Source organism: Arvicola amphibius, chromosome 9 (assembly GCF_903992535.2).
Source record: "Arvicola amphibius chromosome 9, mArvAmp1.2, whole genome shotgun sequence".
NCBI classification, from domain to species: Eukaryota; Metazoa; Chordata; class Mammalia; order Rodentia; family Cricetidae; genus Arvicola; species Arvicola amphibius.
Window position 1 is genome coordinate 61,767,607 of NC_052055.2, and position 27,648 is coordinate 61,795,254.

Consider the following 27,648-nt stretch of genomic DNA (forward strand, 5'->3'; position numbering starts at 1 on the left):
GGCCAATCCAAAGAGAGTCTGTCAGATAGACAGACAGACAGTCAGTCAGACAGACAGTTTAAGTGCCCAGAGGTTTTCAAATAAACCACAAGTATGGTGGCATTATTCTCCTTTGCCACTTCAAATACATGGAAAAAATGTTGCTCTGATTTACTGACCTAATCATCTGATTATTTTTGTGTTTAACCCAGGAAGGTTTTATTTTTTTCAATTTAAATTTTTTTGTTCGTTTGTTTCTGTTTTTTGAGACAGGGTTTCTCTGTGGCTTTGGAGCCTGTCCTGGAGCTAGCTCTTGTAGACCAGGCTGGCCTCGAATTCACAGAGATCCGCCTGCCTCTGCCTCCCGAGTGCTGGGATTAAAGGTGAGGCTCCACACCTGGCATGGCCTGGAAGTTTAGATAAGCTACATTTTTATAAAACCAGACAAAAGAGAAACTTTTCAAATTTTAGTTTTTTTTTTTTGGTGTGGATTTGTTTGTTTGTTTGCTTTTTGAGACAGGGTTTTTCTTTGTAACCACCCTGGCTGTCCTGGAACTCTCCCTGTAGACTAAACTGGTCTTGAACTCAGAGATCCCCCTGCCTCTGCCTCCCTAGTGCTGGATTAAAGCTGTGTGCTGCCACCACCATGGCCACCACCTCCCATCTTCAAACTTCTTTTTAAAATTTTTATTTTGTTTTATGTGTATGAGTATTTTGCCTGCAATCATGTCTATCTACTACTTGAGTGCCAGGTGCTGATAGAGGCTAGAAGAGGGCACTGGACCCCCTGGAACTGAAGTTACACAGTTGTAAGCTCCTATGTGAATGCTGGGAGTCAAACCTGGGTCCTCTGGAAGGGCAGCCAATGCTCGCTAAGCCATCTCTCCAGCCCTGAACAGATAATTCTTTTTTTTTTCCCTGTTGTTTTAATATGAACCCTTGGCTAGCCTGGGACTCTCTATGTAGACCAGACCAGCCTTAAACTCATAGAGATCTGTTTGCTTTTGCTTCCCGATTGCTGAAATTAAAGGCTATTGCCATCACACTAGGCTCAAATTTTCTATTTATCTTTCAAAAGTAGCATTTTTGTCCATGAAGTCTTCCCTGATATCTGCCAGATATCTCAGGACTTGCAAATATAGTATATTACTACAATTATCATATTATGATGCAATTACAGTATGGGTCTGACTCTCCTGAGAGAGTAAATAAGCTGGTATTTTATACACCTTTCTATCTCCACTGCCTACCATAGTGCTTGGCACACCACAGATATTCAAACTTTAACACTACATGAAACCAAACAAGGTGGCCATCCCTGTAAACACAACATTCAAGAGTAGAAAGCAAGAAGATTAAAAGTTTAAGATTATCCTCGGCTATATAGTGAGTTTAAGGCCAGCCTGGGCTTCATGAGAATTTATCTTAAGGAAAAAAAAAAACAAAACAAACCAACAACAAAAAAAAAAAAAAAAAAAAAAAAAAATTTATCTATGAATCAATTTCAGGAAGTTTATGCCCAGGTTTCTTCAAGTTTAGAGATATCTAAAAGAATGCATTGGGCTTTGTGTACACTAAGCCTCTCTTTTGACAGAGATATTTTCCAAAAACCTACATTCAATTTGACATTTTTTTTTTTTTAATTAGGCCAGGCATGGTGGCGCACGCCTTTAATCCCAGCACTCTGTGGAGGCAGAGGCAAAACGAATCTCTGAGTTTGAGACCAGCTTGGTCTACTAATCGAGTTCCAGGACAGCCAGGGCAACATGGAGAGACCCTGTCTCAAAAACAAATTTTTAAAATTATGTTATGGGGGGAGGCAGGTGCATGTGAGTACGCTGCCCTTGGAGACCAAAAGTGTTGGATCTCCCTGGAGGTTGAGTTATAGGCAGTTTTAAGCTGCCATTAGGATGGGCTGGGAACCAAACTTGGTTCCTCTGAAAGAATTGGATGTGCTCTTAACTTATGAGCCAATATATTTTCCCCGAAACAGGGTCTTCAGTCTTAGCTGTCCTGGAACTAGTTCTTGTAGACCAGGCTGGCCTTGAACTCACAGAGATCCACCTGTCTCTGCCTTCTGAGTGCTGGGATTCTTTTAAAAAAATCTATTTATTTATTATGTATACAGTATTCTCGGTATTCTGACTGCATGTATGCCTGCAGGCCAGAAGAGGGCACCAGATCTCATTACAGATGGTTGTGAGTCACCATATGGTTACTGGGAATTGAATTCAGGAACTCTGGAAGAAGAGCCAGAGCTCATAATCTCTTCAGACCCAGGGTTTCATTCTTAGTTCCGGCTTACTTCAACTGATAGCAATCCTTTTGCTTCAGTCCCCTAAGTGCAGGGTTATAGGCATGTGCCACCATAACCAGCTGGTCACTCCCTTCCAAAGGATGGCTCAGTGGTTAAGCGCTCTTCAGCTCTTGTAGAGGACTTGAGTTCAGTTCCCAGAACTTGTAACTCCAGCTCCAAGGGATTCCATGCCACCTTCTGACCTCTAAGGGCACTATACTGATGTGCACAAATCCATACATATATCAATGTAATTTAAAAAATTTTTTAAGGATGACAGGAATATTTTCCAAGTTTCTCTTGCTAGGTTTCTGGTGGTTTGCTGGCAATGTGACTGATGCTCCTTAGATAGCGGCAGCATAAACCTAACCTTCCCATGGTATTTTCCCTGAGTGTGCCTCTGTGTCCAATTTTCTCTTTTATGTGGGTACCAATCATACTGGATTTGAAGCCCAGCCTACTTTAATAGGACCTCATATTAATTAAATCTACAATGAGGATGCTCTTGAGCTTCTGGTCTTCCTGCCTCCACCTCCGTGAGTGCTGTGATTATAAGCATGACAATAACACCCAGTTTATGTAGTGTTCGGAAATGAACCTAAAACTTCATATATACTAGGTAAGCATTGTTTTATTTTTACAGATTTATTCATTTTATGTGCATTGGTGTTTTGACTGCATGTATGTCTGTGTGAGGGTGTCGGATCTGGAACTGGAGTTACAGACAGTTATGAACTGCCATATGGGTGCTGGGAATTGAACCCAGGTCCTCTATTCTTTCAGGGGAAGAATAGCCAGTGCTCTTATCCACTGAGTCATCTCTCCAGCCCCCCAAGTAAGCATTCTAACAACTGAGCTACATCACCAGCCCTGACTTATTTTCTTTTGAGATGAAGTCTTCTTATGCTGGCCAAGCTGGTCTGGAAATGGTAAAACCCAGTCATCCTGATGACCCAATCTTCCACTATCTGGGATTACAGGCATGGGCTAGTACACTAGGTCTAAACTGTATTTCTTCATTCACGAACCAAAAGGATTGAAATTTCTGGTTTGTGATCTAGCATCCAAGGAGTTCAGATCATCATTCTATCCTAACAAGTAAAAAGTTGAACAAGTGAAAAGCCAAACAATTCTTAGGTCTAACAGAGAAGTAGAATCTATCAGGCAAACTGCTATCCTTCCCTTCCCTCTCAAGGCTGGTAAACACAGACAAACACAACTTAAATAGTAACCTATAAATCAAAACCTACCTGTAGAATAGCAGAAACCTATCAGCTGAAAGCCCCTGAGAATCACTGCCAGGGTAGGAAAACCTGATGAAGCTGGGGGCTCAGTATGAACAAGTAGTCCCAGGGAGACCCAGTAACAGGAGGGAGGCCTATTAGGCTCTTTCCGTGAGCACCAGAGAATAATGCCCAGTTTCGACAGGCTGGATGAAGGTAAAGTAGTAGTCTACACTTCTTCATTTTCTTTAATAGAAGACTTCTCATCTTATCTATACAAGTGTTTTGCCTACATGTATGTATGAGCACAACATAGATATCTAGTGTCCTAGAGGCCAGAATAGGAAATCAGGCATCCTGGAACTAGAGTTACAAATGGTTGTAAACTGCCACAAGGGTCCTGGGAACCAAATTAGGACCTGCGTCAAGAGCAGCAAGTGCACTCAACAGCTGAGCCATCTCTCCAGCCCATGCACTTAATCCTTAAATTACATTTATTTATGCATATGTGTACACATTGTGCATGTAGATGTCAAGGACAATTTGTGGGAGTCTGTTCTTTTCTTTCACCATGGCATCCTCAGGGATTGAACACAAACTGTCAGGCTTGGCTGACATCTCTTGGGAGAAGGGTAATATTCAACTTCAGCCCTTTCTAATCCATCTTGTCCCATCTAATGTGGCAAAAAAACAAAACAAAACTGAGTACTAGTAACACTAAGCCTGGGGTCTGGGTTCATTCAAAGGTGGACATCTAATCACAGTGCTGCAGAACACCCCCACCCCTCATTGTATTTCTAAAGGCATATTTGGTTACAGCTCCCTTATTTAAAACATTTTATCTACTTTTCCTTTAAAAAGTATTTACTTATGACTGGAGAGATGGCTCAGTGGTTAAGAGTACTGATTGCTCTTCCTGAAGACTTGGGTTCAGTTCCCACTACCCACATGGCAGCTAACAACTGTCTATAATTCCAAGATCTGACACTCTCACACAGACATACATGCAGACAAAAACATCAATGCACATAAAATAAAAATAAATTATTTAAAGAAATACTTACTTGGGGTGTATTTGTGTGTGGGTGTGTGTATGTATGTGTGCATGCGCACATGTATAGCCTTCATGAGGAGTTCTGGGACCAGCTTGTGGAGTTCTCTCCTATTATGTGATCCTGGATATCAAACTCAGGTTATTAGGCTTGGTGATGAGTGCCTTTAACCACTAAACCATCCTGTAAGCCTATGTCTACCTTCCATAAAAATCACAAAGCATGCTAAAAGGCAAAAACAAAACAAACAAAACACTTTAAAACTATGATTAGAGCAAAAAAGACAGTTCAGGGCGACAATTCATTGCTGTCTAAGTGTGTGTGTTGGGAATTGAACCTGGGTCTCTAGAAGAGCACTCAGTGTATTCTTAACCACTGGGTCATCCCTCCAGCTGAGAACTTACTCTTTATTTATTTATTTATTTTGGTTTTTGAGACAGGGTTTCTCTGTAGCTTTCGGAGACTGTCCTGGCACTTGCTCTGTAGACCAGGCTGGCCTCGAACTGCCTGCCTCTGCCTCCTGAGTGCTGGGATCTAAGGCATGTGCCACCACTGTCTGGCAAGAACTAACTGTTGAAAACTGTTTTCTGACCTCCACACACATGACTGCCCACATCCACAGATGACATACACACACTATTAAAAAAACAAAACAACTTACCAAGATCTTAAACTAAACAGACAAAATTAATAATTAAAAAGAGAAATGGACATTCTAAGAGTCACAAAGAAATGCTTATCTTTAGTTGTTTAGGCCTATGATACCAGCACTTGGGAAGTAGGAGGACGAACAGAAGTTCAAGGTCAGCCTCTGCTATGTAGCAAATTTGAGGTCAGTATAAAGCTCAATTTAAAAAAAATCTCTGGGCTATAAATTGAAAGGGGAAAAGGCGGGGGCTAGAGAGATGGCTTAGTGGTTAAGAGCATTGATTGCTCTTCCAGAGGACCCGGGTTCAATTCCCAGAACCCACATGGCAGCTCACAACTGTCTGAAGATCCAGTTGCAGGGGATCTGATACCTTCACACCAATGCACATAGAAAATAAAGTTAAAAAAAAAAGAAAGGGGAAAAATACTTAAGAGAAATTAATAGTGTGGGAAAGGAAGAGTCTTCTTCACTGATGAGGGAGTGTAAACTGATCCAGGCACTATCAAGATCAGTATGGAGGTATCCTACTTTCATGTTTGTTCCCATAATAAAATATTCTGACAAAATTAATTTAGGGGAGAAAGGGATTAGTTTTGCTTACAGTTCTAGGTTATATCACCTCACTGTGGGAAATCACAGTAGCTGGGGACTGAACCACATAGTCATCCCATCCAAACTCAAAAAGCAGAGAAAAACAGGTGCATGCAGGCTTAGTGCTCAGCTAAGTCTCTCTCTACTCTTACACAGCTAAGGGCCCAGAACCTAGGAACGGTGGTGCTGTGTGCTCGCAGGCTGGGTCTTGCATGATAAAGGCAATCGAGACAATACCCACAGACATGCCCACAGGACAGTTGAGACTCCCTGCCCAAGTGATTCTCACTGTGTCAAGTTGACATTTAAAATTAACCACCATAGCAATAATGCTCTAATGTATAACCTTGCTATACCACTCCTGGGCATACTCTCTAAGGAGTGTAGGTCCTACCACAAAGATATCTGCATAACTTTTAATGCATTATTTTATATTTTATGTGTATTGGTGTTTTGCTTACATGAATATATGTGCATCATATGTATGCCTGGAGCGTCCGTGGAGGCCAGAAGATATTGGATTCCTCAGGACCTGAGCTACAGATGACTGTGAGATACAAACTTGGGTCTTCTGGAAGAGTGCTGTTTACCACTGAGCCATCTCTCCAGTCCCAGTGAAAACCCTTGTTTACTGCTGCTCTGAATAAAATAGCAAGGAAGTGGGATCAGTGGTCAGCCTAGATGGCCATCAACCAATGAATGGATAATGAAAATACTGTACATATACACAATGGGATTTCATTGTCATAAAGACAAATGAAATGTGCATGAAAGTGGACATATCTAGAAATTATTTTATTACGTGAGTATGACGGTTGATACTGTCAATTTGATGAGGCTTACAATCACCATGGGAGTAAAAAAACTCAAGCCATGCTTATAGGGGATTATCTAGATTAGGTTAATTGAAGTGAACAATCCACTGTAAATATGGTTGGTACAGTTCATGGGCTGAGATCCTGTCTCTATGACTCACTCCTGTTATCAAAGACTCTAGAACTGTAATCCAAAATAAATTCTTCCTTCATTAAATTGCTTTCGTTAAGGAATTTGCCACAACATCAAGACAAGCAATTAATATATTGAGGTAACCTAGACTTGAGAAGATAAATACCGTATGTTCTCTCTCTCTCTCTCATATATATATGTATGTATATATATACGCTAACTTTTAATTTATATATTTATATGTATGTATGAGTGTGGGTACATGTCATGAAACTAGAAAAGGGACCAGAAAACAGAAGAAAGTTTTTGAGGAAAAGGAGGAACATCAAAGCAGAACTACTGGGTATAAAAAGGCTATAAGAGAAGAGAATGGAATGGGGGAAAGAGGTAGGGAGGAGGATCAACAAAGAAAAATTGCATATGAAAATTACATAAGGAAACATTACTTTCTATGCTAACTTACAAAATAAAAAAGATACAAACAAATGCACACCTCAAGAAATCACTGGAAAAGTTAGAACGTACTTTGAGGGCCGGTGGGGGCAGCTCAGTAGTAAAGGGTGCTTTGCCGCCAAGCTTGGTTATCCAAGTTTAATTTCTGAGTTACAGCTTGAGTTCAGCTGACAAAGTGCTCACCATGCAAGGGTGACGACTTGACTTTGAATCCTCAGCACCCATATAAAAACCAGGTGTGGCAGCACCTGCCTGTAATCTCAAAGCTTGGGGGGCAGTTACAGGTAGAAGATCACTGGAACTTGCAGGCCAGTAAGTCTAGCCAAATTAGTGAGATCCAAATTGGGTGAGAGATAGTCTCAGGTATTATTACTTCCATAAAGCCCTTCCCACTCTCAGAAGTTTTTTCTTATCTTTCCTTAATAAATATGTTTGAGGAGAGATAAAGGGAGGAAGAAAGTCTCAAGTACAACTCAAAAAATAAGGTGAAGTGCAACAGAGAAAGAAACCTGATGTCAACCTCTGGCTTCTATGTATACACATGCATATACCACATATGCACACATATATACAAAAAGGATAATAAAGAAACAGTATAAGTATATTCACAAATTTGATCATCTAAATAAAACAGACCAATTAATTTCTTGAGAGATACAATCTGATAAAACTCACAAGAAAAAATGGACAACATGAGATTAAACAGTTAATTTTTCAAAGCAGAAAGTAATAGGCCGGGCGATGGTGGCGCATGCCTTTAATCCCAGCACTCGGGAGGCAGAGGCAGGTGGATCTCTGTGAGTTCGAGACCAGCCTGGTCTACAAGAGCTAGTTCCAGGACAGGCTCCAAAGCCACAGAGAAACCCTGTCTCGAAAAACCAAAAAAAAAAAAAAAAAAAAGAAAGAAAGAAATAGGCACAGAGGGTACACAGATAAACTCCACTAAATACTAAAGGAAGAAACCATAATAGTTTTTTATACAACCTCTTCCAGAATATGGTAACAAAAGAAATGCGTCCTAACTCATTCCATGGCACAGAATTGTCCTAACACCAAAATTAGATAAAAGCATTGCAAAAAACTAGACCAATATCCCTCATGAACAAAAATTCAAGAGGCCATAAAATTATTAGTAAGTTGAATTCAGTAACTCATATAAAATCATGCACATGACTAAATGGAATTTATCACAAGTATACAAGACTGACTCAGCACTTGAAAAATCAATATAATCTAGCATACTAATAATTTAAGGAAGAAAATTCATATCATATCAACAAATGCAGAAAAAGTATTTGATCAATGCCTTTTAATAATAAAAAACATTCTTAGTACATTTGGCTAAGGATGCAGGTTTGATGTGGAGTATATGCTTACCATATACTTAGCTCTAAGCTTTCTATATGGCACATATGCACATGATTAACACACATGTGTACACACACACAGACACAAACTAAACAAAAAATAGAACTACTTTAATTTTTAAAAAATCTACTTAGCTAGCCAGGCGGTGGTGGCGCACGCCTTTAATCCCAGCACTCGGGAGGCAGAGGCAGGCGGATCTCTGAGTTCGAGGCCAGCCTGGTCTACAAGAGCTAGCTCCAGGACAGGCTCTAGAAACTACAGGGAAACCCTGTCTCAAAAAAAAAAAGGCTGCCCTCTGGCCTCTACATATATGCACACACATATACACTAAATACACAATAAGCTCAGGAATAAATCTCACAAAATAGAACAATACCTATACAAAGAAAACTACAAAACTAATGAAGTACATTAAAAAAAATGAACAGAGAGACAGTCTGCTCACAGGAAGACTCAGTACGGTTACACTAGTCCTGCCTAACTCGATCCATGGGTTCAACAGTCACTCAAAATCCCAACAAGTCATTTAGTGACTGTAGGTGAACTGAGCCTGAAGTTTAGAATGGCCTGATCAGGTAGCTATCTAAAGAAAATAAGCATATATCCTAATTAAGGGAGACATCTTAGGATTATTAAGAGACTTGACTCTAGAGGGGTTCCCAGGTATCCAGGGAGATGCCCCCAGTTAGTTCCGTGGGCAGCTGAGGAGAGGGAGTCGGAAAAGGCCAGATCCTATAGCCATACTGATGATTATCTTGCATATCACCATAGAATCTTCATCTGCCGATGGATGGAGATAGAGACAGAGCCCCACATTGGAGCACCGGACTGAGTTCCCAAGGTTCTGACAAGGAGCAGAAGGAGGGAGAACATGAGAAAGAAAGTCAGGACCGTGAGGGAACCTTCATCTGGCCATGTATGGACATAGAGACAGAGCCACACATTGGTGCACTGGACTGAGCGCCCAAGGTCCAAATGAGGAGCAGAAGGAGGGAAAACATGAGCAAGGAAGTCTGGACTGTGAGGAGTGCTCCCACCCACTGAGATGGTGGGGCTGCGGAGCTTACCAAGCCCAGCTGGACTGGGACTGAAAAAGCATGGGATAAAACCGGACTCCCTGAACATGGTGGACAATGAGGGCTGCTGAGAATGAGACAATGACAAGGACAATGACACGGGATTTGGATCCTACTACTCATTCTGGCTTCGGGGAGGCCTGGCCTGTTTGGATGCTCACCTTCCTGGACCTGGATGGAGCGGGGAGGAAGTTGGACTTCCCACAGGGCAGGGAACCCTTACTGCTCTCTGGACAGGAGAGGAGGGGGAGTGGAGGGGGGAGGGGGGTAAATGGGAGGCGGGGAGGAGGCGGAAATTTTTAATAAAAATAAAATTTAAAAAATAAATAAATTACTGATGGAAATTTAAAAAAAAAGAAAAGAAGCATATAAAAAGATGATTAACATCTATATTCCCAGCACTTTGGAGGTAATTATCTCAAAAACTGTAACGGGCTAGAGAGATGGTTCAGGGAGCTCTTGCAGGGACCTTGAGTTCAGTTCCCAACACCCGTGTTGGGGGCTCACAACTGCCTGTAACTTCAACTTCAGGAGATCACACACCTCTGGTCTCTGCAAGCACTTGAACTTACACATAAACACATACACACGCACACGCACGCACACATGCACGCACGCACACATGCACGTACACACACATGCATACGCTTAAAATAAATCTTAAAAAAAACTAGAACAAGGACTGTATATAACACTTGCCTTTAAACCCAGCATTTTGGAGATAGAGGTAGGCAGATCTGTGAGTTCAAGGTCAGTCTGGTCTATATATTGAGTTTAAGGCTAGCCAGGAATATATAATGAGACTTTGTCTCAAAAACAGCAACAAAAGGAAGGAAGGAAGAAAGGAAGGAAAAAAGTGGGGGACGGGGAAGAAAAAAGACGTCCAACATTGTATACTATCAGTGAAATGAAAGCTAAAAACAGGCTGCAGAGATGTTCAGTGGTTAAGAGTACTGGGCTCTTCCAGAGGACTTGTGTTCAATTCCCAGTACCCCACGACAGTTCACAACTGTCTATAACTCCAGTTCCAGGGGATCTGACATCCTCACACGGACATACATGCAGTAAAATTGCCAATGCACATAAATAAAAATAAGCAAATCATTAAAAAAAGAAAGTTAAAAGCTATAATGAAATACTGATAAACACACCTTGGATGGGCTAAAAGTCCAAAACTCTTGACAACAACAAATACTGACAAAGTTGAGCATCGGAAACTCTCACCTTTTGCAGGTGGGATTGCAATATGGTACTCTGAGGACAGTTTGGCAGCTTTTTGTGTGTGTGTATGTGAGCATAGTGCGGGTGTGTGTGTGTGTGTGTGTGTGTGTAGCCACAAGCATGCTATGGCATGTGGAGGTTAGAGGACAACTTTAGGGCATCCATTTTCTCTCCTTCTACCACGTGGAACTCAGATTGTTAGGCTTGGAATAAAGCACCTTTACATGCTTTTAGTCTTCTCGAAGGTTCCAGTTTGGCTGTTTCTCAGAAATCTAAACATACACTTTCCAAATGATCACGTGATTGCACTCTTGCGTATTTACCTAAATGAATTAAAAATATATGCCTGCACGTTAGAAATCATAATTACACAAACCTGGAAGCAACCAAGATGTCCTTTATGAAGTGAATGGATAAATAAGTGGTGACATCCCCAAACTGGGGTACTACTCAGTACTGCAAAGAAAGGCGCTTCCCAAGGTAAGAACTGCTATAGAAGAAACAAACGTAAAAGAAACTAACCTGATGTGAGTAAAAGAAACTAATCTGACTCCAAGTATATGATGTTCTGGACAAGATAAAAATCACGAAGATAATAAAGAACAGTGGAAGGTAGCAGAAGGAGGGATGAACAACACAGCACAGAGGATTTTTAAAACAGTGAAATGAAGCTATTACATGTGATATGACAATGACATAAACAAGTCATTATACATTTGTTAAAACCTATAGGATGTGCAATATCAAGAGTGAACTCTAATGAAAAGTCAGTGAAGGTTAATCAAATGTACCAGATGTAACAGTGCTTCAGTGAGCTAACAGTGAGGAAAGTTATACATTGTGCCGACAGGGGGTATATGAAGACTCTATTTCCTACTTAATTTTGTATGAACCTAAAATTGTCTTTAAATTTTTTATTAATAGGGCTGAAGATTTAGCTCAATTGGTACCAGTGTTTGCTCAGCATGCAGGAAGCCTTTGTTCAATTTCTAAAAGAGCATAAATAGAGCACAAATTACTCACACCTGTAATTTTCTGAGACAGGGTTTCCTTGTGTAGCCCTGGCTGTCCTGGAACTCACTCTGTAAACCAGACAGGCTTTGAACTCAGAAATCAGCCTACCTCCACCTTTCAGTGCAGGGATTAAGGGCATGCAACACACGCCTGGCTAGAACACCTATAATCCTAAATAGAGGTAGGAGAATCAGAAGTTCAAGGTCATTCTTTTTTTTTTTAATATTTATTTATTTAGTATACAATATTCTGTCTGTGTATATGCCTGCAGGCCAGAAGAGGGCACCAGACCCCATTACAGATGGTTGTGAGCCACCATGTGGTTGCTGGGAATTGAACTCAGGACCTTTGGAAGAGCAGGCAGTGCTCTTAACCTCTGAGCCATCTCTCCAGCCCTCAAGGTCATTCTTAACTACATCATGAGTTCAAAGTCAGCCTGGGCTACAGGAAACCCTGTCTCAAAGTGCCCAAATAAATAAATAAATAAATAAATAAATAAATAAATAAATAAGAAAAAACCCATGTACACACAAACACACAAAACAAAAAACCTAATCCAAGTTAATATAAATACAGAAAAAATTTAAAAAACTACCAAATAAGGCCATACTCTTATAATCCCAATTATTCAGAAAATTGAGGGAGGAGGAACAAATTCAGGGTCTACCTGGGTTACATATCTAGTTCAAAGCCAGCCCAGGGCATTTAGTGAGATTCTGTCTCAAAATAAAAATCAAACAGGATTGGAGATAATAGTTCAGTGGTAGAGTGTTTGGTCACACATACCCAAGGCCTTGGATTTGACCCCTAGCACTAATCAAAACCCCAGGTAAATGGAGGTGAATAAATTGTTGTATACTTTTTCTCACAGAGTACTCAGAAAAGAGTAAAAATTAAGCTAGGCTAGACAAAATGGCACAAGCCTACTACAGTACAATAATTTGAAAGCTGGGGCAGGTTCAAGCCAGACTAGGTTATATGAGACCTTGTTTCAAGAATAAACAAACAGGGCTGGAGAGATGGCTCAGCAGGTAAGTAAGATTGCTATATAATAAGCCTGATGACCTGAGCTTAGAACCACGTAAAAGCTGATTGTAATGGTGCATATCTGTAACCCAGCATCCCTACCACAAGATGGGAGGCAGAGACAGAAGAATCACCAAGAAGTTCATGTGCCAGCTAGCCTAGAATATGCAGCATAGCAGCAGAAGTAATCAGAAATATATAACCTGCCTCAACAAGGCAAAAAATGAGAACTGACTCCCCAAACTATCCTCTGACATCTATAAACATGCAATGGCATGTATGCACCACACTTATATCACACACATATACACATAATAGCAATAATAATAATAATAATAATAATAATAATAGCCCCTGCCATGTGTGGTAGTACCCACCTGCAATCCCAGCACTTGAAGGATTGAGGCCAAAGTCTCATTGTGAATCTAAGTTAGCCTGGGCTACCTGGAAACCCTATCTCAAAAACAACGACGACAATAGGAAGGGAGGGAGGGAGAGAGGAAGGAAGATAGGTAACTCAATATCTGAGTTACACAGTGAATTGCAGGTCAGTCAGTGCTACATCAAACAAACAAACAAACAAACAAACAAACAAACAAACAAACCCTAAGTAAAGCAGAGAAGAAAATCGGCTTCTAAGAAAGAATTGTTTTTCCCCCGACACAACTCCTTATCAAATCATACTGTAGCCACTGATTTTTCTATTGCTGTTTTTTCTTTGTTTCAGAGACAGTAGTATTCACGACCTTCTGTTTATGTGGTGGGAAGAAATGGCTTCCCAGAAAGGCTCAACCCACTGCATTTTATTAGATAAAAGAAAAAACAAAAAGCCATTCAACTCTGACAAGCCTGATTATTGTCTACAGAAGAGCAAAATACGTCCCTGAGGACTACAAGAAGAATCAACAAGATCCAATGTGCTCAAGCCTTTAACCACGGCTCTGCCAAAGGCTGCTGGATATGTATGTACACAGTCCTTTCTTCTGGGCAGTGCCTCTCCATAAGGCCCTCTTTACCTGTAATTTCAAATTCATATGAAGGGAAAGAATGCTGAAATAAAGCCTCCCCTCTACTACTGCAACTACCTAGGTAAACTGAAAGACTGACGAGAAAAGAGCTGAACTGTTGAATCTAATGTGGTCTTTTATAAAACATAATTAAACATCTAGAGCCCAGGAAAATGCTAAGTAACTACTTTCATCTTCCTTTTTCAAAACAGTTTAAGGGAACTATAGTGTCTCCCTTAATTGTAAGAAATACACAGGAAAGTGTAAAATGGCAAAGGTCTAAAGTTATGAACATATACAGTGAAAAGATTAACATACACCCATTACCACTGTGTAAAAAATGATCTCACTGGATTAGATTATCAACTACGAGTATATACCACAACCAAGATCTTTAAAACACTTCTTTTCACTAGGTTCATTAACTATATAAATGAGAGACTCTTTTTTTTTGGGGGGGGGGGGTTTAGGGAATTGAATTTAAGAGCAAAGACACAGAAAAGTAACCATGGCTTAACATTAAAATGGAGCCTTTGGGACTAAAGAGAGAGCTCAGTTCAGCTTTCTATGACTTCTCCAGGGGATACACAGCCCTCTCTGGCCTCCTGGAGCATATGGTACACAAACCTACAAGCAGGCAAAACATCTATATATAAAAATAAAAATAAACAATTTCTTTTTTTTAAAGATTTATTTATTTATTATGCATACAACATTCCTTCCATGTATGCTTGCATGCCAGAAGAGGGCACCAGATCCCATTATAGATGGCTATGAGCCACCATGTGGTTGCTGGGAATTGAACTCAGGACCTCTGGAAGAGCAGTCAGTGCTCTTAACCTCTGAGCCATCTCTCCAGCCCCCTAAACAATTCTTTACAGTACAGCCTTCAGGAGCAAATAAGATGGTTTACTGGTTAAGGGTACCTGCTGACAAGCTCTACTATCTGAGTTCAATCCACAGGCCCCATAGGGTAGAAAAAGAGAACCACTCCTACGAATTATTCTCTCCGACTTGCGTTGCACTGTGGTTCACACACACACACTTACACATACACACAGAAAATTTAAAAAAAATGTTAAAAATTTAAACAAACAAAGTAAATTGTAGTGTTCTGGTCAGCCAGATGGCTCAGAAGGTAAAGTGCTTGCTACATAAGTCTGACTAAGTCTCCAGAACCCAAAAAATAGAACAACTGGTTCCATGAAGTTCACCTGTACTTATATATACAGAGCAAGCTCTCTCTCTCTCTCTCTCTCTCTCTCCTTCTCTCTCTCTCTCTTTCTGTTTCCTCCCTTCTCTCTCCCCTTCTCCTCCTCCTCTCTCCCCCTCTCCCCCTCCCCCCCCCCCCCCCCCGGTTGTCCTGGAACTAGTTCTGTAGACTAGGCTGGCCTCGAATTTACTGAGATCCTCCTGCCTCTGCCTTCTGAGTGCTGGGATTAAAGGCATGCGCCACCACCACCTGGCTCATAAATAATCTTTCTAAGTAGCCTTCAAATATCCTATTAATGGCTACTGTCACCTGATAACTTCTTAGGGGACAAGTTTGTAGGTTTGTTTTTAAGTTGTTTCTCTGATTATCTTTTCTTTGTATTTAGCTTTTTTCTTCTTTTTTAAAGACAGGTCTCATGCAGCCGAGGCTGACCTTAAATTCCTGAGGATGACTGTGAGCTTCTGTCCTCCTGCCTCCACCTCTTGAGTGTTGAGACCTTAAGAGTGTGCCACCATAGGGTAGTGGTGGTGCATGCCTTTAATCCTAGTACTCAGGAGGCAAAGGCAGGTGAATCTCAGTGAGTTTGAGGATAGCCTGGTCTACAAAGTGAGTAGTTCCAGGTACACAGAGAAACCCCATCTAAAAAAGAGTGTGCCATCATGCCTGTTTATGAAGTACTGCAATGCTGAGGATCACACCAAGGGCTTCATGAATGTCAGATGAGTATTCTACTATTTCAGCTACAACCTTAGCTCCTTTCTTGTTTTTGAGACAGAATCTTGCTATGCAGGCTGATCTTGAACTCACAATTCCCCTGCCTCAGCCTCCAGCACCAGGATTACAGGTATGTATCACCAGTATACTCCTAGCAACATGCCCCTACCCCTTACACACATAAAGATAGACAAATGCACTCTCATTCAACTAACAGGTCTATGAGAAGCAACGACTAAAATAAACAAAACGGCAGTCTGATCACCCAGAGTGACAGTTTTGATATGTTGTGACTCTGTCAAATGATGCATTCATAGTATTGCACACTCCAGTCAGATATTACCTACTATTACATGCAGAGATAACTTAACATAATCCACATTTATAAGTTGAGTAATGATTAGAATAAAATAAATGTATATTAAAAGAATTTCCAAGAGAAGCTAAGGACATTCAAACAAAAAAAAAATACAGAAAATCTTCATGATAACTATTAACCATGAGATTCCTGTTATTTCTACTTCTATACATTTTGTCACAAATTATTCCACATAAATATTTTCATGTATCTACCTAGTCATTTATTTTCAGTAACAATGACAAGTGCATTTATGTATCACAGTTTGTAATGCAGGAGAAAAAACTCAGACCTACAGAGATGCTCTGATGTCAAAGAAGAGGAAGATGTGCTTGCTATGTGAGCAGAGAAGAAGCCTGTTATTCAATAGGTAAGATCCTTCACATAATCCAATGCCAAAAACATCAATGAAAATCATATTAATAATGATCAATAGACAGAAAATACATCTCAGTGCATTGCTAAATACTTTTTTGTTTGTTTGTTTTCTCTGTGTAGCTTTCGACCCATCCTGGAACTCGCTATGTAGACCAGGCTGGCTCAGACTCATAGATATCCACCTGCCTCTGCCTCTTGAGTGCAGGGATTAAAGCATGCACCACCACTGCTTGGCCTGTTAAGTACTTCTAATCATTATCAGCTTGGCAGTCTTCAGAATAAAAACTCCACCATTACGTAGTACTACACAAAGACAAGTAATCAGACACCTCCTTTTGCCTTTTGGGAGCATACAGGTGTAGAGAAATATTATTTTCAGGTGTGTGACTTTGTTTACGCTGCATTTGTGTAACTCTGTGAAGCTGTGTTACTGTGCCTGTCTAAACCCCCTGATGATCCTAATAAAGAGCTGAACGGCCAATAGCAAGGCAGGAACAAGGATAGGCGGGGCTGGAAGACAGAATATATAAAGAGAAGGACTGAGGAGCAAGACAGAACAAGGAGGACGTCAGGGGCAGCCACCCAACCACCCAGCCAGCCACGGAGTAAGAGATACAGGAGTAAGAGAACGGTAAGAGCCCAGAGGCAAAAGGTAGACAGGTTAATTTAAGAAAAGTTGGCAAGAAAAAAAGCCACTCTAAGGCTGGCCATTCATAAGTAAGAATAAGTCTCCATGTGTGATTTATTTGGGAGCTGGGTGGTGGCCCCCAAAAGAGTAAAAAAATAAATACAACATACAGGTTTAAAACTCAAGGTACAAAAGAAGAGAAGATGAATAAGGAAGTAGCAGACCTAGTGTTCACAACGGTGACACTACAATATTTCTTTGGTCCTACTGACAAAGGATGGTGAAGCCATGACTTTTAGATTCTAGTTTTCTAGTTCTGTCTTTATTTCTAGTTATTAAGAACCCCACCTTTTTTTTGAAATAGGGTCTCATTAAATAGTCATGGATGTCTTGGAACTCGGTACGTGGGCAAAGCTGGTTCCACATTATAAGCCACCACCTCCTTCCCCATGTATTTACATGATGAACACGTGTGGATGAATGTGTGGAGGCCAATGGACAACCTTGAGTATCACTCCTGAGATTTGATGCCTTTTATTCCAACCAGGGTATACTGGCTGGCTAGTAAGACTACAAATCTGTCTGACTCCACTTCCCTAACATTGGGATTAGATTACAAGTGCATAATATCATACCAGCCATTTTACATGGATTCTGGGAATCTAACTCAGTGCATACAGACACACACACACGCAGGCAAAGAAATAAAAAATGACTGGTTATGAGGGATAAAGGAGAAGGGAGGGGGAGAATGGTAAAAAAGGGATGGAAGGGGAGTAGGGGGTGGATTCATGGAACACAAGGGATTTTTTTAAGGCAGTGAAACTATTCAGTATGATATTTTAATGGAAGAGAAATATCCTTAAAAATCTGTCAAAATCCACAGAAGGTACACACAAAGAATGAATCATAATGAAATCCATGAACTTTAGTAAGTAACAATATATAAATATTTTCTAATCAGTTATCACAAATGTGACATATTAATTTAAGATGCTAACAAGAGAAACTGTGGGGTAAAGGAAAAAGACATGGAAATTCTGTGAACACAATATTTCTGCACATGTAGAAAATGCCCTAAAAAATAAAATCTATTAATTTTAAAAAAAGAAAATACTGGTAATTATGTCCACCCAGTACAGGGCTAATAAGAACCAAGACAAGAGGATGCAAAAGAGAAAAACTATAGCTGGTTCTCAACCCAGAAAGGACAGCAATCAAAGAGAAGGAACGAAGCCTGAAGGAAGGAGTGTGAGAGGAGCACCTCTCACAAAGACATCTTACAGTGATTAATGGGGACATCGAAAATTCATTTCTCTCCGAGGAAGAAAAAGAAAACGAAAAAGCCAAGAGATTCTCAGCAGAAAAATCACCACCATTAAGCCTCCGGTGTCATCCTGCTGCCGCTCCATTTGGCTAAGAAATCAGCTTGTCATTGTAATGTGCTGGTGCCAATCTCTATGGCAGATTGAGCTATTTTTCAGGAAAATCAAGGGATAATTGCTTAGTATCAAAAGATCTGGCCCTTGAGAGGATAAGGAACAGTTCCTTTTTGCCATAGTACGATTTTTTCTAGAATAGTATAGATGACTCTTCAAGACATCATGTCTTTCATAAGCAGAGCGGCAATTCTGACCGTCAATCTGCTGAATGCCGAATGGAGCACTCAGCTTTCAACAATAACTCAAAGGACAAAGCAAGGCTAGATTTATTCTGCAGAGTTTTCAAAGGCAAAAAGGCAGAACTCCTTCCTAATCCAGAAATTATAAATTCTGTCTGGGAACTAAAGACAGCTATGCTTGCTGAAAATCTGGCATCATGGATGTGAACAAGATTTAAAAACTGGAATGATGGCTGGCAATTTGAGCATTTAGAACAGAAGTTGGTTCAGCACTTCAATCTGCCGGCAGAATAAGCAGCCACAGAGCACATGGAGACGCCAGACAGTGAGGAAGCTCATTTCACAAAACTCATTTTCATCTCTCTACTTCATACAACCATCACAAGCAACCCAGATTCTTATCCAAGCATAATCTTAGATAGCAAATTTTGTTGTACAAAGGAATTGAAAGTCAAAACATAATGCTCTCAATTTTTTTTCTTCATGATAATTCCCTTCTTAAAATCTTATCCTTAAAAACAAAAATTTTGTTTGAGAAAAGCAAAATCTCACTAGAATAAGGTATTAACATTTTTCCTCACGATTTCTATCATCTCTTCGGGATGAGAACTCAAGAAAAAAAAAAGGTTTCTCTCAAACATCCTAACTAGAAAATAATAGCATGTGCTACAATGTAAAGGACAGTACACCTCTGTGGTTAAACAGAGCAATCTATCAAAGAGAAAAGCAAGGGAGGCTTGAAAGGGAAGATAATCAATTTTTGATTAAAACTATTTTGATTATAATATACAAACACATAAAAAGGGAACCATCAATATAGTAAAACTAAAGTCTATTTTTTTGTTTGTAAATGTGCATTACTGTGCTGGACAACTATTTTCTAACAGGCATAGAAGAAAAGAGATCAGTAATAAACACTACGCAGAAAAGCAGGATGAGATTCCCCTAACGAAATACAAAACCTTTCCATAAAAATTAACAGAAAGAGGACCAAAATAAAGATGTTTTGTTTTATAAATAATATTAGCAGAACAAGGCAAGTTTTCAGTTTAAGGCCTGAAACTGAGCTAACTCTCCACGGTAACTCTTTCAGAATGGTTTGTCATCTGTGATGAAACCTCAGTTAGGGTTAAAAACAGGATCTGACCAAACTCCTCCTGAAGGAACTTTCCTTAAAGCATTAGAAAGTTAAAAACAAAGCAAAACAAAACAACATAGTGTTACTGGCTAAAAAGCTTAAGCCAGTCGGATGACAATCCTGTGAGCAAAAAAAAAAAAAAAAAAACAAAAAAACAGAATGTTGACATTTTCTTTCTTTTAAGAAAGACCTTTCAGAAAGCACCTCTTATATTTGTTCATAATGCACAGTTTATTGACATTCCTTTTCCTCTCTAAATGGCTGGGAGGGAAGAAGAGCTCCATAGTCACTGTGTGTGGTTAGTAATGGCACTTTTCCTTGTCATTGTACAAAGCCTGTTAAATATTTACAACACAGACAGCAATATCTAGCCCTAAACACCCAGTTGTGAGTTTGAATTTTTTTAGAAATAAATCTATGACAAGTTTTCGCCAGCAAAATGCCAGAAGACTTTACTAACAGCTTCAAGAGACCCAGCGGGTCCAGAGGAGCAGTTTCAGGCCATCTGGTGATTACTTACTATTATTTATACAGCACAGTTGATGTACACACAGATGTGCTATGAATCCACATACAGAGAAGCCCTAACAAGGACTGCTGATAGGAAGTGACTACTGAGCAAGTCAATATGCATTAAAGAAATGCATTAACCAGAAAGAGAGAGAACAGCAGCTTTTATTTTTAATATGAAAAGGTGGAAGATTATTTAATTAAAGAATGATGAGTTCTATACAGAGACAGTATACCACCAGTCAAAAATCTAGCTGTATGTGGAAGAGACTACCAGATCCAGAAGGCACTTTATAAACCTCTGTTTATTTATAAATAAATAAATAAATAAATAAATAGTACAATAAATGAGTGTGGGGAGGCATTTAGGCTTGGGAAGAACTATCGAGATAGGAAGATACAGGATTTTATTTTATTTTATTCTACTAGGAATGCGCTGAGAACAACTTCAACACTCCCATTTTGTAATATTCAGTTGTATGCAGGAAAAACAAGAATTAATTTCAATTTCCTGACTATAGCTCCAATTAGATTCATTAGCATCTTTTGGTTTTTGTTTGTTTGGTGGAGGGAACAGGTTAAAGCAAGGATACTTGAATATATTCTTTTAATAACAGCATAATAAATCACAACAAAGAGCTAAAATGAACCAATCACATGTGTTTAAGGCAAGTGTCAAGAGATCAGATCTGACATTAAGAGACCTGAGTTGATTCCTTGTTCTTAATTCCAATATATATATTGGAACTAGGATATATATTATATATATATATATATATATATATATATATATATATATATATATATATAAAAATAATAACTGTGCCCTAGTTCTACCACAGTTGACATAAACCACAGAATTCTCAAAGTGGACTGGAAGTCATTGCAAAATCAACATTTAAAAAAAATAAGGTTAACATTTGGCCGAATAGTGCATAATGCAGTATATTTTCAGCTGCCTGATAGCATGCAGTCACTCTTACCAGATGGGAACTAGATGAATTATTAAATGAAATATGAATTATTAAATGAAAATTTGAGTTTTTAAAAAACTCTTAGCGGGGGTAAGGAAAAAAAGCTTATTTGTTTGCCTGAAATTGCCTTCACCTGTCACAGCATGTAAACATAGCATACACCCCCACAAAGGCATTTGCCTACTTGATCAATTCCTTTCCTGGTTATTTTTCAATTCATGATGCTCTCCTGATATAAAACATAAGTAATCAACATGAAGTCATTCTTCTTTGTTTTTCTTCTTGCTCACACCAGTTAATAGGGAAACTTGCTAAAGGAATATAGGATGAAAGACCCAGAGTCTCATAATACCAGTATGGCCCTTTTAATGGGAAAGCTAAGATAACAGAAATAATCTCTGTAGATTTGTGTTATATAGACAATAAAACATATACCTTTGTAACATGCCAGCATTTAACCAATTATAGGAGCTATTTGTTGCCTCATCTACTACAGAGCAATAGAGATTTAAGGGATAATGCTCATGGAGGCAAAGGATACAGCTTTGGAGGTTGGTTAAATGCCAAGTGAAGCCAGGACTATAACACCATAAACACCATTCCTACCATGACAAGATATTGAGGTACAAGAAGCTGCCCTCAATCCCACTACAACTGGGATGCCACTGTTATTATTTTTTTTCAAGATGAGGTCTCATTTAACGCAGGCTGATCTCAAACTTTCTATACAACTGAGGCCCTGGAGGTCTGTGTACTCTAGGAAAAAAGAAGATCTTGAAAGTAAGATGCCTGGGACCACAGTATACAGAGGAATAATCATTTCTCTTAAGGACAGGACTGATAAGCACAGTTACAACAGAAACTTTCCTCAATGGTTGACAATTAAATACTGTCCTCAGAGGAAATGTCCTGTTCTTTAGAAACAACCTACACAATAAACAGATATGATGAAGACTTGATGATGATATCCAGAAATTCTATTTATATCTGCATAATTTGTTCTGCAAACCACATATGTTTCTGAGAGGATGACACAGCAGTACAGAATCTGTTGATTTCTTTGTAATAAGAGCAAGAGGATCTAAGTTTGATCCCCAGCACCTACATGAAATGCCAGGTGTGGTGGCTCTCACTTGTAATTCCAGAGCTGAGAAGCCAGAGAAATGCAGATTCCTAGTGTTTTCTGGTCAGCTAGCTAGTCTAGCCTAATCAGCAAGCTCCAGGTCCCAGTGAGAAATCCCGTGTCAGGCTGTTGAACACACAAACTCAAAGTGATTGTATCTGCATGCTCAAGATTTGCACAGGATCAAGCCACTTAAAGTTCCAGCATGGATAGGGAGGCGCTCATCAGGTTCTACCCCTAGCTGAGGAGTTATCAACAACTGAGGGCTACCAGGGTGGAGAGAATCGGTATTTTTAGGAATGCGGCCCTGAAAGGCTACCCGTGCTCTAGTAGATGGTCCTACACCCAAGAATACAGAGTAGTAAGTAGATTCAGTGGATTTAAGGGGGGAAGAAGAGCACTTGAAGTTAGGAGGGAAAAGGAGGAAGAGAAGGAAATGGAGGAAAGGGAAATGAAGGACAGATTTGATCAAAACACATTACATGTATTATGAAATTATCTATAAAAAAACTAAGATGGATGATGGATCCTGATGAATGACACCCAAGGCTGATCTCTTGCCTCCACAAGCACATATGCACACATAAACACACCACACACACACACACACACACACACACACACACATATTCACACATACACACACACACACACACATCCCAAAATGGGCAGAAGTAACTCAAACAAAGTTATTTATCTGCACATGAAATAACATCTTAAATTTAGGATTTCTGATAATGACATAGTATGTACACTTGTTTTCATCCTATTGCCTTTATTACAGACTTCAAAGTAAAAGTGGCACCCCAAAATACTGAAGATTTACAGGACTCAGCGGGGTATGACAGTATATAAATGGACTCCCAGCTATTTGGGAGGCTGAGCCAAGAGGATCACTTGAGCCCAAGAGTTTTAGATTAGCCTGGGCAATACAATGAAGACCCATCTTAAAAAGTTTCTTTTCTTACAAGATTTTTTAGATTCAGCACCAAATTATATATATCTCTATTATTTTAAAAAAGCCAAAAAAGGCAAGTCCACTGTATAATTACAATGCTTTAGTTTGTTTGGTTTTTCAAGCAGGGTTTCTCTGTGTAGCCCTGTCTGTGCTGTGCACTGTAGACCAGTCAGGCCTTGAACTCTGAGAGAGCCATCTGCTGCTGCCTCCTGAGTGCTGGGGCATGCACCAATATCACCTGGCTAATTACAGTGTTTTTAAACAGAAGTTTTCTTTTCTTTTCTTTTTTTTAGTGTTGGGATTGAATCAGGGTCTCATTTTTCTGTTGTATTTTTTAAGATTTAGCCAGGTAGTGATGGTGCACACCTTTAATCCCAGCACTCAGGAGGCAGAGACAGGCGGATCTCTGAGTTCGAGGCCAGTCTGGTCTATAGAGTGAGTTCCAGGGCAGGCAGGGTTATACAGAGAAACCTTGAAACAAACAAACAAAAAGATTTAGATTTAATTTACATGCGTATATGAATATATTAGATCCTTGGAGTTACAAGTGCTTGTGAACCACCATGTGGGTGATGGGAATCCAACTCAAGTCCTCCATAAAAGAAGTACATACTCTTAACTCCTGAACCATCTCTCCAGCCCCTATACTAGGGTCTCAAGAATGCTAGGCAAGCACTGAGACACAAGCTACATCTCAGGGCTTTTATTTTTTGAGACAGGTTCTCAGAAAGTTGCTTAGGCTGTCCTTGAACTTGTGATCCTCTTACCTTAGTTAACCAAATGGCTGGGATTACAGGTACATTTAAGCGTACAGGGCTCTTAAATAGATGCTATCTTATAATTGTTTCAAAAGCCCACACAACTCCATTCAGCTGGGCCTCTGTCAAAGTGGTGTCTGGGGGGACTGTTGCCTTGACAACACTAACTCATTCTCAGGAGGTAGTTCAGCTCTATTAATGACTGCTTGTACCACATTCCATAGAGAGGTTTTAGCAAGAATATCGTTTTCCCTAAGTTCTTCATGAGGGCGATGAGGCCTCAGGAGAAACAGTCTCAATAGGCCAATAGGAATAAGGGGACTGAAAAGTGTGTCATCTGTCTTTGTACACAGGAATGCAGACAGCATAATCTTAAGTAGCCATTTTTTTTTAAAGTACATGTAGTGGATTTAGAATTCAGCTGTGTCACATCAGACTGTTGGGAAGCAGATCATGAACACAATCCAAAAATAACAGCCATTAAAAACCTAGCAACCAAAACATGTTTATGTATCCATTGAAAGCCTGGTGGTTTTGATTATATAGTGGAGGGTATAATCTACTAGTCTATTTTAGGTAAATTTTCCTTTCACCTTCCTTTAATATTAAATGCAGTGATTTCTGAGTTTAAAGATGCACATGGTAGAGTCTGCATGAGAAATAGGCACAGAACAAAGCAGAATGCCAATAGTTCTCTTTGATTGCTTCTCTCCCCGCTAGAGCTGAAGACCGAACCCAGAGTTTTGCACAAATTCATGCACATTTAGCTTTACCAAGCTAAATTTCCAACCCCACAATTAAAAAAAAAGTTTTTTTTGTTTTTTATCTTATATGTATGAATGTTTCGTCTGCATGTATGCTGGCACTCTGTGTGAATGCAGTTCCATGGAGGTCAGAAGAGGGTGTTGGATCCCCTGCAACTAGAGTTACACATTGTTTGTGAGCTGTCATATAGGTACTCAGAATCAAACCTGGGTCCTCTGCAAGATCAACTGTGCTCTTAACTTCTCAGCCAACCCTTTCTCTTTACCACTGTTTTGAGACTTCTCTAATGATAGGTCCTACATCATGCTGTCCAAAGATTATCACGGTTTCTTCCTGGGATTTACATAGCCTTTTTTGTTTGGAACAAATATTTTGAGTCAATAAAAAGTAGATTACAAGTAACTTAAAGGTCTCTGGGTAGTTCCCAAAGAAAGCTGTTCTCAAGATTTAAGGACATTCAATGGCAAATTTGCATCTTCTGCCACATCTTCTCTGTTTCACACAGCATGAGGTGATCACGTGTATCTGCCAATTCCTACTCCAGAGCTACATGTTACCACATCGCAGAAGAAATCTAAAGAAAGAACTAAATACAACTGGAGAGCTACAACCTTACCCAAATGAACAGTTTCTGATATGCAAAGGGGTGACAGGATGCGTCACACTGCCACCAAACTCTTAAGACGGAACTTCCTAACCTACTGAGAAAATGATGATGGCAGCCGGGCAGTGGTGGCGCACGCCTTTAGTCCCGGCCCTCAGGACAAAGGCAGGTGGATTTCTGGGAGTTCGAGGCCAGCCTGGTCTACAGAGTGAGTTCCAGGACAGGCTTTAAAAAAAGAAGTGATGATGTTCTCAAGTTCCAAGTTCTATATTTAACTTTCCACTAGGGGAGCAAAGTTGTCCAAATCTAAAGACTTCACAGTGGATCACAGACACCAACACACAGTTCAGAAATGTGGGAAAGGCTCACAGAGAAACCAAAGTAAAAACTCCATACTACTTCCCTTTTCTAGTACTAAATTTTAAAACTCTCTCTCTCTTTTTTTTGGAGACAGTGTTTTCGTTGTGTAACTCTGTCTTGAAACTTCCTCTGTAAACCAGGCTAGCCTTGAACTCAGAGATCTGCCTGCCTCAGCGTCTCAAGTGCTGGGAATAAAGGAATGGTCATAATGCCAGGCATTTTACAGATTTATAAATTTTTAATTTTATGTGCTATTATTATTATTATTATTATTATGTATATGTGTGTGTGTGTGTAAGTGCTGGTGCACACATGTCATAGTGCACATGTGGAGGTCAGAGTCTACTCTCTCTTTTCACCCTTCCACTATGTGATCCAATATAAAATTCAGGTTGTCAGGCTTGTTCAGCAAGTACTTTTACCATTTCAACCATCTTGGCCCCATCCTGAAAAGATCACTATTTCTCTGCTTCTGGGTGTTGTTATTAAAAGTGTGTGCCCTCGTGTGTGGTTCACAAAAAAAAATTTTTTTTTTGTTTGTGAGGCAAGGTCTCATGTAGCATGGGCTGGCCAGGAATGGTGGAATATATCTTTAAAGTAGATCTTTGTGAATTTGAGGCCAGCCTGGTCTACACAGAGAGTCCCAAGGTAGCCAGGGCTGCACAGTGAGATCTTGTCTTTAAAAGAAAAAAAAAGTCACATATTAGGAAAATAAACTCACCCAAAATTCAGATTTTTCAAACAGTACAGGGTACTACTATGTGTCGCCTGCAGGAGTCACAACGAACAGCACTATGAAATTCACACACATAAATCGGAGGGGTCATTTTACATTTTCTACTTTAATAAAGCTATTTAAAAATGGAAACACACCTATATATGTTAAACACTTTTTAACAAGAAAGAAAATACACTCTAAGATACTTAATACTGTAGAATACAAAAGTTTGGTTCAAGTGTTTACCAGAAAGTTTTAGCATTTATTGAAATCTGGAATCTTCTTTCTATTTCTTACCCTATCACCATCTCAGCTACCTCTCAATTCCAATTCCTAGAAATGTTTAGGACTTAGCTCTTTATTTAAAAAAAAATTTACAATGCATAATGGAACTAGTCTGTGGTCTCATATACCACCAGTGTGTATCACTGGACAGTTACAGGACATATTCCTAAGAAAATGTAGTTGAGATTCTATAAAATGAAGGCAAATAAAACGGTTATGCACTTTTTTCATCATTTGTAGCACTAGAAAAAGATCTAGGGAAAAGTTAATATGCAAAGTGAAAAACAAGGCAATTCCAACAGAACGACTTTATTAAAAAGTATATGAGACACATCTGACATATAATACACACACATGCAAGCAATTATATAGAAAAGCACATGTCATGTCTGTAGAATACTACTGGATGGATCTCAAGTGCTGTGTTGGGTTTGTCTGTACCAGACTGTGTAGTACCTGCCTAAGCTGTTAACTCGATTTTTCTGAATCAACAATCAAAAGAAACATTGCTTTTTCGTATGTGAGAAATCCACAGAGACTTGGAAATTGGAGGCTTTACAATAACAGGAATAGTCTTAGCTGACTCACTAAATATGTTAAGCAGACTTTTATATGCCTGAAGGTCAAGAAGATATTTCTA

General features: G+C 39.6%; 1 protein-coding gene across 3 annotated transcripts in view; it reads right to left on the reverse strand.

Moving 5' to 3' along the window:
- LOC119822555 (cyclic AMP-dependent transcription factor ATF-7) overlaps positions 1–27,648 on the reverse strand; it is a 110,705-nt gene that overhangs the window by 56,315 nt on the left and 26,742 nt on the right. The window lies entirely within an intron of this gene.